Source organism: Benincasa hispida, chromosome 9, assembly GCF_009727055.1.
Source record: "Benincasa hispida cultivar B227 chromosome 9, ASM972705v1, whole genome shotgun sequence".
Classification (NCBI taxonomy): Eukaryota; Viridiplantae; Streptophyta; class Magnoliopsida; order Cucurbitales; family Cucurbitaceae; genus Benincasa; species Benincasa hispida.
Window position 1 is genome coordinate 54,670,495 of NC_052357.1, and position 13,553 is coordinate 54,684,047.

Sequence of the window (13,553 nt, forward strand, 5' to 3'; positions counted from 1 at the left end):
TTACAAAGTAAATTCCAAGTAAACCATGAGTTATGTTTTAAACGCATGCCATGTATGAAAGTTTATTGAAAAACTATTTATATGTGTGTAATTACACAAAACATGCGTTAGTATATTTAAAGACAGGTTTTCTATGCATTATGCTTTACATGCTTTAAAGAGAAAAGTCATTGTATGACTAGTTTTACTTGAAACTCGATACCGAGAGACATTTGAGAAGGTATCCGAGCAGCTCGATACTAAGGGACATTTTGAGAAGGTATCTGAGCAAAGGTACCTAAGGCATGACGGTACTTAGTTATGGCCACGTGTACGTAGGTAGTTTAAAGTCAGAGATTGAGCAAAATGGTTCTCTCTTGACTAAGTTAGAGATTGAGCAAAAGGATTCTCTCTTGACTAAGCAGTTGATGTTGGGATTAAACCACAGCAAGGTTATTCTCAACTAAGGAATAGTTTAATGTTTAACGATGAAATAGCTTTATACGCTTTATGCTTAGAAAATGTTTATATTGCAGTACAAGGTTACTGTAGAAATTTATATTTCAGTTTAATCTCTTTATTGAGACTTTTGCATGAGAATCGGTTTTCTTTCTTAAGTCACTCACTAGGCTAGCAAGCTCACCCTATTTTCAAATGTTTTCTTTCCTCCAGGTAGCAGTCAAATCCTCAGGAGGTAGCCCTACATTTGCTCTGCCACTCAAGGAAAAAGTTATTGTAACCCGTCTGTTAGGTGGTTACTATAAATATTGTACACATGTTACAGTTGTTCATGTAGGGAAATAAGGTTTTGGGCTTTGGGACTTATGAAACTAGTAATGTAATCTCTCTAAATATGTTGTGTGTTTAAACTTAATATTTTTAGCCATAGAGGCATCCACTGTGTATGAGATTGCATGTTAGTATCAGAGTTATTTCTGCTAGAGTTATTAGGTAGTGAGTGTCAGCAAAAGAGTTGATAATTGTTGCAGTCATGTCCTTTCCTAGGCTCAGAGAGTAGTTTGGGAGGGGGTGTGACGCAACCCTCACCTATTCAAATCTAAGTATAATCCCGAATAAATACGAGTTCATAGTTAGCTCAGGATTAAGGTCAAGTTATCTAAGTCATCGCGTTGAAATAGTCAGTCTTAAACAGTAAACAACATTATAAAGTAAGAATGATTAATTTCGTGGTTCGATCTTGTACAAACCTATTGCACAAGATGCCCCCACTTCTCATGTCATATGATGTACAAATTAGGATCACATCGTTTGTAACACATTACAACTCTTTGTAACAACTACAGAGTGAGCCGCATCCAATAGTGTTACCAGAATAAGGCACTCAACCTCATTCATATACTATAGATCATTTTGACTATTTACTCGAACCTGATACACTTTTATGTCTCCACATAAAGTTCAAGTAATCATGTAATAGTCATGGATCTTTTAGTTTATTGGATTTATTTCTAAAACGAAATAAGCAATTCATATATTCAATAACAACTTATTAAATTTTCAGAATAAGTTTTATTGTTTACAAACCATAAGTTTTAGGACATAAAACCCAACACACGGAGTGGCACGTTGTGGGTTAGTAGGCGCCTTCCCCTTCCCCTTACTACCCTTTTTCTTGTTCCATTTTCTGGTGTCGGAAGAAGAAGGTGCAAACTTAGTTTCAGAGGTCGAACCTCGGTGGAACTTCTTAGAAGATGAAGCAACATTTGCCTCACCCATCTTCTTCTCCTTGCTTTTCAACAAAGACTGGAAAGTCTGCAACTCGTTGAGTAGAGTTGTAAGGTTGTAATAAACCCTATTCAGAACAACGTTGCTTACGAAATGAAGGAAGCTTTCTGGTAACGACTCCAGAATAATGTTAACCTAGCTAGCCTCATCAATGCTTGACCCGTTTATCTCTGCCACGTTGAAGTGGACCATCATATTTAGAACATGTTCACAAACAGAGGTACTCTCCTTCATCTTGGAGTTGAAGATGAACTTAAGAGCATCGTGCCTGAATAGCGTAGCCATTAAAATAAAGTTACTGAAAAAAGAACAAACTTAATGAGTCTACTTGCATTACCACTTTTAACACCAATTAAGTTTTAGCAAAATAATTCTATTGTACCCTAAGTGACATTTATTTTGCAATGATGCCCCAGTGAGGTAAGACAAAAGTCACTGTTGGGGTGATCAAGTGCCTCTTCACTGGAATGAGACAATCTCAACCATTAGACAGAAACAACTCCTTATAACTGAATCTAACAGTCACCATTGTTCGGTCCAAAATTTGTTAACTTCCTTAACAATTCTGTGTAAGTGTAACCCTTCATTTTAGGCTTTAGAGTCCCGCCATAATACGCCCATCGTAGGGAAAAAAACATATTAGGACAAGAGACTAAAGCAACCCTATCCATTTATGGAGATCAAATAATGAGTTGTGCAAATACAACCATCCTTTAGGGGGACACTTCCAGGGTGCCTCAAGGCGATGCACAAAAACTTTATCTAACCTAATGAGAGAGACCGAGGGATATGTTGTCATGGAGAAGTGTCCTCTTATTCCGACTTAGAACGCTACTCAAAATATTTGGGAGGCTTATGAGAGATGGACATGGGCGAACAAAAAGGGACGAGCTTACATATTGACCAGTCTAAACGACGTTTTGGCCAAGAAGCATGAGTCTATGGTCTTGGTGCGTGAGATCGTGGAATTCTTGCAGGAAATATTCAGACAACCATCTGGACAGCTTAAGCACGGAGCTATGAAAAGCATCTTCAACTCCAAAATGGAGGAAGGTACATTTGTTCGAGAATACATTCTAAACATGATGGTCCACTTCAATATGGTGGAGATGAATGGGTCCCGCATCGATGAGGGCAGCCAGGTTAGCATAATTCTTCACTCGTTGCCATATAGCTTCCTATACTTTGTCAGTAATGTTGTACTGAACAAAGTTGACTATACCCTTACAACTCTCCTCAACGAGTTGTAGACATTCTAATCCTTGCTGAAAAGTAAGAAGAAGAAGGTAGATAAGGCAAAGGTTGTTTCATCTTTAAAAAGTTCCATCGAGGTTCGACCTCAGGGACTAAGTCTACACCTTCTACTTCTAACACTTGTAAGTGGAAGAAGAAGAATGGTGGTAAGAGGAAGGGGAAGGCACCTACTAACCCGCAACCTGTCGCGTAGCGGGGAAGGCGACCAGCGCTGGTTGACAAAGAAAAATGTTTCCATTGCAACCAGGACGGGCATTGGAAGCAAAATTGTCCTCGCTAGTTAAAGAAGAAGAAGAAGGCTAAGGCCAAGGCAAAACAAGGTATATATGATTTACTAGTTTTGGAAACTTGTTTAATGGAGAATGATGATTCTACTTGGATTATTGACTTTGGGGCCATTAATCATGTTTGTTCTTCTTTTCAGGGGATTAGATCCTGGCGACAGCTTAAGGCTGGTGAAATGACAATGCGAGTAGGCATCGGGCAGGTCGTCTCAGCTATTACAGTGGGAGGACTCCAGTTCACTTTATAGAATAAATTTATCATTTTGAATTACGTGTATGTTGTTCCCGAGTTAAAGAGGAACTTAATTTCTGTAAAGTGTCTGATTTAATGTAAATATACTCTCAAATTTTCGATGAATAAAGTGTTTATTTTAAAATATGGATTTGTTCAACGAAACTGGAAAATAATTTGTACGTGCTAAGGCCGTTAAACAAATTACCTCCATAACATAGAGACGTTTAAAACTACCATAACTCAAAATAAATGACTTAGGGTTTCTCCTAAGGAAAATGCCCAACTTTGGCACCTTCGATTAGGGCACATCAATCTCAATAGAATTGAGAGATTGGTGAAGAATGGACTTTTAAGAGAGTTAGAGGAAAATTCTTTACCTGTGTGCGAGTCATGCCTTGAATGCAAAATGGTTAAAAGATCTTTTACTAGAAAAGGTCATCAAGCCAAAGAGCCTCTAGAGTTAGTGCATTCAGACTTTTGTGGTTCGATGAATGTGCAAGCCAAGGGAGGCTACGAGTATTTCATCACTTGTACTGATGATTACTCCGGGTATGGGTATGTTTATTTGATGCAACGGAAGTCAAAATCATTTGAAAAATTCAAAGAGTTCAAGGCTGAAGTTGAAAATGCATTGGATAGACGGATTAAGACACTTCGATCAAATCGGGGTGGAGAGTTTTTGGATTCTGATTTCCAGAACTATATGATATAACATGGAATTGTTTCCCAACTCTCAACGTCTGGTACACCTTAGCAAAACGGTGTATCAGAGAGGAGAAACAGAACCTTGTTGGACATGGTTCGATCGATGATGAGTTACACTTTCTTACCGGACTCGTTTTAGGGTTTTACATTGTAGAATACAGCTTATATCCTCAACTTTGTTCCTTCCAAGAGTGTTGCCATAACACCTTTGGAGTTGTGGAACAGGCGTAAACCTAGTTTGTGTCACTTCCACATATGGGGTTGCCCAGCACATGTGCTTGAGGCTAATCTAAAGAAACTATAACCATATTCGAGGTTGTGCCTATTTGTAGGCTACCCCAAAGGTACACGAGGGGGTTGCTTTTATGATCCTAAGGAAAACAAAGTATTTGTGTCAACGAACACTACCTTCCTGGAGGAGAACCATATGAGGGAGAATAGTCCACGTAGTAAGATCGTATTGCGTGAACTTTCCAACGAAACTACTGAAGCTTCAACAAGAGTTGTTGAAAGGCCTGCTCCATCAACAAGAGTTGATGATGGAAGTTCATCTAGTAGGTCAAATCCACCTCAAGAGTTGAGGGAACCTTGACGTAGTGGGAGGGTTGTGAACCCATCTGTTTGCTATATGGGTTTCACTGAAATCCTGACTATGGTAGCTGATGACGAGGTTGAGGATCTGTTATCTTATCAGAAGGCCATGGAGGATGTTGGCTGGGATGAATGGGTCAAAGCCATGGATCTCAAGATGGAGTCTATGTACTCAGTATGGGATCTTGTAGATCAACCTAATGGGGTAAAACCTATAGGTTGTAAATGGATCTACAAGAAGAAACAAGGTGCCGATGGGAAGGTGCAAACCTTCAAGGCTAGACTTGTGGCAAAGGGTTATACCCAGGTGGAGGGAGTTGGTTATGAGGAGACTTTCTTGCATGTTGCCATGTTGTAGTCTATTTGTATCATCCTATCCATTCCCTTATATTATGACTATGAGATACGACAAATGGATGTTAAGACTACCTTTTTGAATGGTAATCTTGAGGAGACTATTTATATGGTGCAACCTGAGGGATTCATAGCCCAAGGTCAAGAGCAAAAAGTTTGCAAACTAAATCAGTCCCTTTATGGGCTGAAACAGACGTCTTATTCTTGGAACATAAGGTTTGATATAACGATCAAATCTTACGGCTTTGACCAAAATGTTGATAAGCCTTGTGTCTACAAGAAAATCATCAACAGTTCAGTAGTTATCCTTGTATTGTATGTAGATGATATCCTACTCATTGGGAATGATGTAGGTTTACTGACTTCAGTTAAGAACTGGCTAGCGACCCAATTCCAAATGAAAGATTTGGGAGAGGCTCAGTTTGTTCTTGGTATTCAGATATTTCGGGATCGGAAGAACAAAGTGCTAGTGTTGTCTCGGGCATCGTACATTGACAAGATGTTGCTTAAGTACTCGATGCAGAAAGGGGTCTACTGCCTTTTCGGCACTGAGTTACATTGTCTAAGGAACAGTGTCCTAAGACACCTCAAGAGGTTGAGGAGATGAGATGGGTCCCCTATGCATCTGTCGTTGGTAGTTTAATGTATGCAATATTGTGTACTAGACCGAACATCTGCTATGCTATGGGGATAGTCAGTAGATATCAGTCTAATCCAGAACAGGGTCACTGAACCACCATCAAGAACATCCTCAAGTATCTTCGGAGAATGAGGGACTACATGCTCATGTATGGATCTAAGGATTTGATCTTTACTGGATACACGGACTTTGTCTTTCAGATTGATAAGAATTATCGAAAATCCACTTCAGGCTCAGTGTTCACTCTTAACGGAGGGGCTGTGTATGGAGAAGCACTAAGCAGGGGTGCATCGTTAACTCCACGGTAGAGGTCGAGTATGTAGCGACTTGTGAAACTGCTAAGGAGGCCATTTGGCTGAGGAAGTTCCTGACTGATCTGGAAGTTGTTCTAGACATGTCTAGGCCCATCACCCTTTATTGTGATAATAGTAGTGTTGTGGTGAACTCCAGGGAGCCTAGGAGTCACAAGCGCAACAAACATATAGAGTGGAAGTATCATCTCATCCGCGAGATAGTGCATCGAGGGGACATGATAGTCACGAAGATCGCTTTGAAGCACAACGTTGCTAACCCATTTACGAAGATTCTCATGGTTACAGTTTTTAAGGGTCACCTTCAGAGCATGGGTCTATGGGACCGCCCGTGGATGGACTAGGGCAAGTGGGAGATTTTATACTTGGCCTTAGTGCTCTAGTATATTGTTTTATACTTGTTGTTACCTTATACACCTATTCGCTTTAGGACAAGTGGAAGATTGTTGGGGTTGATATCCTAAATCTTGTAGGGTCATGTAGTTTGTAAACACTTGTATGAACAAACGCTTGTGATGTAATAAATGAGATGAGATATTTTAGTTGCATTTACCACAAACCAATAAACTAAGATCCCTGGTTGTCGTTGTAACTTAAGCATATATGTGGAGACATACAAGTGGATCATGCTTTAAATGATAACCTAAATGGTCTGTAGTATATGGATAAATGAGGGAAACCTTATCCTGGTGACACTACGGATACGACCCACTTTGTAAATATTACAAGTGTTGTAAAGTGCTGCAAATGGTCTGATCCTGATCATTCATGTGGAGACATGCGAGCGAGGGTGTCCTATACAAAGGAGTTTGTATAAGACCAGACCATGAAGTTTTTAGTCTTGTTATATAACGTCGTTTATGACAGAGACTTTCATTTCACTAGGATGACCATAGGTAACATGACCTTAATCCTAAGTGAGTTGGGAACTCCTGCCTATGAGGGCGGTATCTTGATTTCTATGGGTGTGAGTGGCCAGATTGTCGACTCAAACCTACCGCTTTAGGGATTCGTTTGATTCGGGATTGGGAACTCAACTACACAAGATGGAATTCACTCTTTCCCTAAATCAGGGGTAAGTATATAGATTGCTCCCATAAGGGTTGATTCTGGGGCTTGAACGATGTGATGCCACACACCTTCTCATGGCTCGAGAGGTGTCCACTCATATTAGGACTATGATGTATTGTTCATTAGAGGAATCAATGGTACTTAAGGAGTTAGATATAATTACAGGGGCAAAATGGTAAATTGGCCCAACTGTACTTACGAGCGATTTGTGAAAGGTTATCGTATTGTTGTTTGGTTATATCCGATGGACGCAGAATTATATTTGTAGTGAGAAAAGAAGAGTGCAGCTATCGATCTCTAGTGGAGTGCCCGACAGTTAACGGATGGTGGATCTTGTGATTAAATAGCTTAGTCAGCTATTCACGTACCATTAGAGCTTCAAGCTACAGGTTCATAAGGTTCCATTGGTAGCTAGATGGATTCAAGTTGAGAATCAGTTTTTGAGTTGGTTTGAAGTGTTCAGATTAACAAGAAAGAGTTTGATTATATACGATCAAATTAAACTGGTTCAATTATATGTGATATAATTGATATGATGTATGAGATACATTAATTGGAGGATTTTGATATAAATATGATTTGTATTAAGTAAAGGAGAAAAGGATTATGGTTTAAATGCTACATATGATGTGATATTAAAACTATAGGTTATAAATATAATATGATAAGTTAGTTATTATATTTGTTTATAATTAAAACAATTATACGACAATTGTGGATGGTTTCTCCTTTAACCGTGTGTGAAAGTGGGAGGTTATGTTCAGTTTTCAGAACTGAATGTTAAAATGAAAAATGTTTTCATTTCGAAGATATCGCTCCATAAGCCGCATAACTAATCGTTTAGCTGATAAGAGACTACACGATAGCTTTCTAAGTGAGAGCCTAAATGATCGTGTAAAGTGCCTTTCACTAAACGATCGTGTAGACGGTCTAAAGTGATTTACTAAACGATTGCGTGCTAAGCGCCTTTCACTAAACAATCAAGAATGTTTTACTAAACGATCGTGTACCTGTCGAGTTTTATAAACGATCAAGCACCTCAATCTATGCGATAAACAACATCATTCTCCCACTTACTTGATCGTATAGTTCGATTGTTGCTTTCCTCCATCCCTCTACCAAATCCAACAGAGCCCACACCCTCCTGGATTCTCACTCTGAGAATACCAAGGTTGTTGAGTGGTGGTGTATAAGGGGTTGCTTGTTCGTGGAGAAGATTGTTTGTGATTTAAGCGACAATGAGAGATTGGCTAGACTCTTGTAGCGACAACGAGAGGTTGTTGTTCCAGTTTTTCACAAGAGCGAGAGATCTGCAGAAGAAACGTTCTTCAAAGGTAAGTATCTCACTCCTTTTATATTTAATTATGAAAGTATGTTGTAATTTGTTCTAAGATGCATAACTAATTTGTATGTTTGTGAATGCATTTAATTCTGTCACAATGGATTTGGATCAATCTTGCTTCTGCTCACTAGTTCTCTTGAATAAGAGTTCCTTCAGTAAACAAGTATTTGGGTACAGAGTTGGTGTGGTTTTCTGATGACGCTTGAATGTTTTATAATGTGATTTATATGAAATATGAGCATGCCATTGTCTGAGTAATACGAGTTTGAGCTACTAATGAATCTTATATACGTTTCAACAATTTATAGTATGTTTTTTATAATTTGTTTATGTTTGGAAAGTGAAAGTTTATGTTTATACTAAATTACCACTCACTAGGCTTTAGCTCATGCTTTCCATGTTTTATGTTTTTCCCCACCCCCAGGTAGCGATAAGTTCCCGGTGCCTGCTGAGCCGTCAAACGCCATTAGTGTTGTTAAACATCTTTGTATTGTTTGTGCATAGAACAAGCTAAAACTTGTGAGTTACATGTCATGGGAGGTTTTGTTCAAAATAAACCTTACTGTTGGTCTGTAAATCTTTTTAAACAGTATTGTGATTTAAACTGAATCAAATTCCTAAACTTTGTTAATGAACATAGATTATTTTTGGAAATGGGTTTGGAAGTCTGGGTTTGATCTTAATTACAGGATATATTAAGAGTTGGGACATTAGATGTCATAGAGAGAAGTGATTTTAATGTCTTCATGCTTCGTTCTAGGTTAGAAGGGAAATCTGGAATGGGGTTTGACAGCTAGAGTCTTTCCCACTATTCTCTAGCCTTAGAACGGATTGTGGGATCCAAATTGTGGTGAAAATAAAGGGAATTTTCTACTTTAGAGAGTTTTGGTGTGAAAGACTTGGAGTGAACAAATTCTCTTCTCAAATCAAAATTGCATGAACCATTTTTGCAAATAATATTTATCTTATTTAAAGAGCAAATCATGCAATCAAATTGCATAGCAAATTGACACCAAAACAAAAGTTCTTAAGTGGAATCTAGGTGTTTAAGATAATGGGAAAAATGGGATTTTTCCACTCATCCTAATTCATTTTTAAAATTGAATTTCATAAATTCTATCTTAAAATGAATTTTATTTTTATTTTTTAATTTCATAAATTCAAATTTTAATTTTAAATAAAATCAATCCAAATAATTAATTTTAAATAAAAATAATTTCTTTTTAAAATAATTTTAAATAAAATTAATTCTAGATAAATAATCGAATACTTGAATTAATATAATTAATTTACTATCAAATCTTAAATTAATAATAAACACCAATTCAGAACATGAATCCCTATTCATGTATAATATTTAAATCATATTTAAATATTTCCAACTTTCTAGTTTGTTTAATTCGACAATTAAACCACACGTTAATTATATCGCATATAATTTAACGCAACCTGATTTGAACGTTTCAAATTCTCATCACATTGTTTTAAGGTTAGTCTTATATGAACTAGTAGGGGGACTTAATGGACCTACAGATCACGAGCTTGAACAATCCGAGACTAACCGACTAAACTCTTTAATCTAATTAACTAACATTTATTAACTACCAGGACACTCCACTAAAGCCCAGTACTTGCACTCTCCTCACTGTAGATATATTTATATCCACTTGATATAACCATGATTAGTAAATCGATCATTCATAGGTTGTTCGTAATACAGCTGGGTCAAAATTACTATTTTACCTCTATAATTACATCTTACTCCTTAAGTCCCACTGATCCTCTAATGAACAATTGCTTTGTGATTCATCCAACAAACTAAGTCCCTCTCTGGCCAATAAGAGGGTAGGGCCCCTTGTTCAAGACCCGGAGTCAAGACTTAAGAGAACAACCTATCTACTATCCCTAGAAACAGGTAGAAGTAAATTCCATCTTGTAGGACTATGTCCCTAGTTATCTACCTAATCTTATCCTTAAAATGGGAGGCTTATTGAGTTGACGATAATGAGTCACTCTCACCTATGCAGATTAAAAGATAATCCAGAATAAACGGGAGTTCATAGTTAACTCAGGATTAAGATCGAGTTACCTAGATCATTGAATTGAAATAGTCAATCTTAACAGTAAACGATGTTATAAAGTAAACGTGACTATTTCGGGGTCTGGTCTTATTCAAACTCATTGCATAGGCTGCCCTTATTTGCATGTCTCCACATGAACGATTCAGGATCACATCGTCTGTATCAAATACAAAATGGGCCGCATCCATAGTGTCCCCAGGATAAGATACCCAACCATATCCCTATACTATGGACCGTTTGGGCTATTTACTCGAACTTGATCCACTTATATGTCCCCACATAAAGTTCAAACATTCATGCTATAACCAGGGGCTTTTAGTTTATTGGATTTAGGGTTAAAAAGGTGTAATTCACATATTCAATAACATATTTACTGAATAAACCTCAATAACAATTTTATTGCAAAATAGAATATGTTTAATGTTTACAAACCACGATTTTAGGATATAAAACCTAACAAATTGGGGAGCTGAGAACGCAGCTACACAAGAAGAAATTCACTCATTCTCTATAGTTAGAGTAAGTAGAAAAATTCCTCCCTTTGGGCTAATTCCAAAGCTTGAACAATGTAGCGCACACCCTCCCCTGGCCCGAGAAGAGTTTGGTCATAATTAGACTATGACTTATTGTTCATTAGAGGAATCGATGGTACTTAAGGAATTAAATGTAATTACAGGGGCAAAACAGTAATTAGTTGTACTTACGAGCAATTTGTGAAGGGTCAATGTACTGTTGATTGATTATATCCAATGTGAAGGAACCTATGAAGGTCCTGAGCGGAAGTGGATCGTCCCAATTTTTTAATTTTACAAAATTCAATTTTTACAGAACAAAAAAATACATCTTAAAATAAAATTACGACATGCTATAAAAAATAATGAAATGAGAGAAATATGGGTTAGAATACCCTTACCTTTGAGTAACCATTCTTCAAATTCCTTCTCCAGTAAATTACGTACCGTCACGAACAAGAAACTTCACAATGGACACCACCACTTGATTTTCTCTTTATTCTTTGGGATGAGAATCCATGAGCGTGTGAGCTCTGACTTTTTGGTAAGGGAAATAATTAAGAGGAAAATTGAGAGATATGGGAGGAGAATTTAGGATTACAGAACCTTCCTGTAAAAAATCTAAAGCAGGAAGAAGAACTAGAAGCCACCTCAACAAACCCCACACATCCCTTTGAAACGTGGGATTCAGGAGAGAATTAAGGGGAGATAAGTTATTTCCCTCCGTTTAAAAAAAATAAATTAAAACAATTCAATTTAATTAATTAACATATTATATATATGTTTATATAATAACTAATTTATTATACATATATACATAACTATATGTTATATCATATATAACATATAACCTATAGTTTCTATATCGTATCAAATACAATATAATCTATAGTTTCAATTTTCTCACCAATGACATTTATATTAAATTTAATTATATGAATCCAATTCATATAACTAATATTTTAATCATATTAAAATATTTATTTCCTCTCAAATAAACTTTATATTATAATGTATCAAATACATTATAGTAATTATATCATATATAATTAAATTAAATTAATTATATCACATATAATTAATTCCCTCAATTAATTTGAAAAATTCAAATTGATTCCAAAATTGATTCTCATAAATTCCCGTTGAGCTATAGAGGGGACCTCATGGACCTGTAGCATGAAGCTCCGACAATATGTGAATAATAAATTAAACTCTTATAATTAAATTATTTGCCATCCTTTAACTGTCGGGCACTCCATTAAAGACTGACAGCTGCACTTTTCACACTACAGATATATTTCTGTGTCCATTGAATAAAACTAGTCAACAGTGCGATGACCCTTCACAAATTGCTCGTAAGTACATATAGGTCAAAATTACCGTTTTGCCCCTATAGTTACATCTAACTTCTTAAGTACCACTGATCCCTCTAATGAACAATAAATCATAGTCCAGCTATGACTAAACCCCTTTTGAGCCAGAAGAGGGTGTGGCACCACATTGTTCAACCCCCGGAATTAGCCCTTAAGGGAGCAATTTATTTACTTTCCCCGATATCGGGGAAAGAGTGAATTCCATCTTGTGTGGTTGTGTTCCTAACTTTCCAATTAGACGAATCCCTAAAATTGTAGGCCTTTTGATTCGGTGATTTGGCCATTCTCACCCATACAAATCAAAGGACCACATTCATAGGCAGAAGTTCACAACTCACTCAAAATTCAGGTCATGTCATCTATGGTTATCTTAGTGAAATGTAAGTCTCTATTATGAATGACGTTATATAATGAAACTAGTCATTTTGTGGTCCAGTCTTATACAAACTCTTTTGTATAGAATACCCCCGTTCACATGTCTCCACATGAATGATCGGGATCAAATCATTTGTAGCACCTAACAACAATTGTAACATATACAAAGCAGATTGTACTCGTAGTGTCATCAAAATAAGGTAGCCAACCTTATCCATCTACCACAGACCATTTTGGTTATCACTTAAACATGATCTACTTGTATGTTTCTACGTACATGTTTAAGCTACATGAGATAACCTTGGATGTTAGTTGATTGGTTCGTGGGTTTAATGCTACTAAATGTCAAATAAAATATCTCATATTTTATTAAATAAATAAAATGTTTGCATAATACAATTATAAACTACAGGACCCTACGAGATTTAGGGCAGCAACCCCAACACAACGAACACATAAATAAGCTGTAGTGCGAGTAGTGTAGCTGTCTGTCTTTAATAGAGTGACCGACAGTTAAAGGAAGTTGAGTAATTTAACTAAAGAGTTTAATTAAGTAACCAAGTATCACTAGATTAATTATATGTAATATAGTTAATGTAATGTATTTGATACATTATAATATAAAGTTTTATTTGAGAGGAAATAAATATTTGAATATGATTCAAATATTAATTATATGAATTTGATTCATATAAGAACT